This window comes from Manacus vitellinus, unplaced genomic scaffold, assembly GCF_001715985.3.
Source record: "Manacus vitellinus isolate BGI_N305 unplaced genomic scaffold, ASM171598v3 scaffold_138_pilon, whole genome shotgun sequence".
Classification (NCBI taxonomy): domain Eukaryota; kingdom Metazoa; phylum Chordata; class Aves; order Passeriformes; family Pipridae; genus Manacus; species Manacus vitellinus.
In genome coordinates, this window is record NW_021938994.1 from 48,908 (window position 1) to 50,410 (window position 1,503).

The following is a 1,503-nucleotide window of genomic DNA, read 5'->3' on the forward strand; positions in this document are numbered from 1 at the left end:
CCTGGGAAAAAGGGTGGGAAAAGCGGGATTAGAAAAAACCGGGATTAGAAATCCGGGATGGGTTTGGTCAGGCAGAGGGGAATCCTTCCCGAGGAGGAACGCTGGGAAAAGGGATGGGAAGGGCTGGAAGGGACGTGGCCAGCCCTGGATGGGGCACAAGGGAACCTCTGGAATTCCCTGGATTGGCACTGGCAGGGAAATGGGAGCCTCCAGGTGTTCCCAGTCACGTTCCCACTGGAATGAAGCTCTGCCTTGGAGCTTAAACCCACCTTCCAAACCCTTTTTCCAGGATAACTCAGCCCAAAACCCTGTTCCCAGACATTCCCATTCCAAAGGGGCTCATCCATCCACGTCCAAACCCTTTCCTGGCTCCATCATTTGGGATAACTCAGCCCAAAACCCTGTTCCCAGACATTCCCATTCCATCCATCCACATCCAAACCCTTTCCTGGCTCAATCACTTGGGATAACTCAGCCCAAAACCCTGTTCCCAGACATTCCCAGTCCAGGGAATTCCACAGGGGCTCATCCATCCACGTCCAAACCCTTTGCTGGCTCCATCCCTTGGGATAACTCAGCCCAAAACCCTGTTCCCAGACATTCCCAGTCCAGGGAATTCCACAGGGGCTCATCCATCCACATCCAAACCCTTTCCTGGCTCCATCCCTTGGGATAACTCAGCCCAAAACCCTGTTCCCAGCCCTTCCCATTCCATCCATCCACGTCCAAACCCTTTCCTGGCTCCACCACTTGCATCCAGACGTTCTGGGTGGCAAAAAAGTGTTAATTTTTGTCTGAAAGCCACAAAAAAAAAGCTGATGGGAAAAGCCTGGAGAAAAACCAGCCCAAATAAACAGCTTGGCAGGGGGGAAAAGCAGGAAAATCGTCCAATTTGGGCACAAAAACGGGTGGTTTTTAATGGTTTTTATTTAATTTTACCCACTCGCTGTCAAAAACCAGGAATTAAGGGCTGGATTAAGTAATGAGCTTAAATAATATAAGATTTATTATCTGGGGCTGCCCTTTTTATCCCCACACAGCCAGGATTGTGGCCAAATTGATGCTGAAAACCTGCTCTAATTCCAGGTTTTTTAAATGGATCTGGGATTTCCAGGAGTGGCTCCGACCCCTCTTCGTTCTGCTTTTGAAGCACAAGAAAATATTCATTTTTAAGAACACAAAATGCTCTTTCACACCATCCAGGATTCCAAATTTTCTGTATTTCCAGCACAGAATCTTCCCCAATTCAAATATTTTTGGCCTGGATGAAATTGGGGGTTTTTTTTCCTTTATGGAGTTTTTTGTTGCAGTTTTTTTGTTGTTTTGTTTTTTTTTAAGGAGGTCCAAAGCCCCCAAAGCCCAACCCAGCTCCCAAAAAACTTCCTCCTTCCCAGGATTAGGGTTACCCAGGGTTGGTCCAACTTCCTTTTGGGGAACCCAAAGGAGCTGCTGGAATTGGGGAAGCCAAAACTGCCAACTTTGAACCCAAAAATCCCTTTTTTA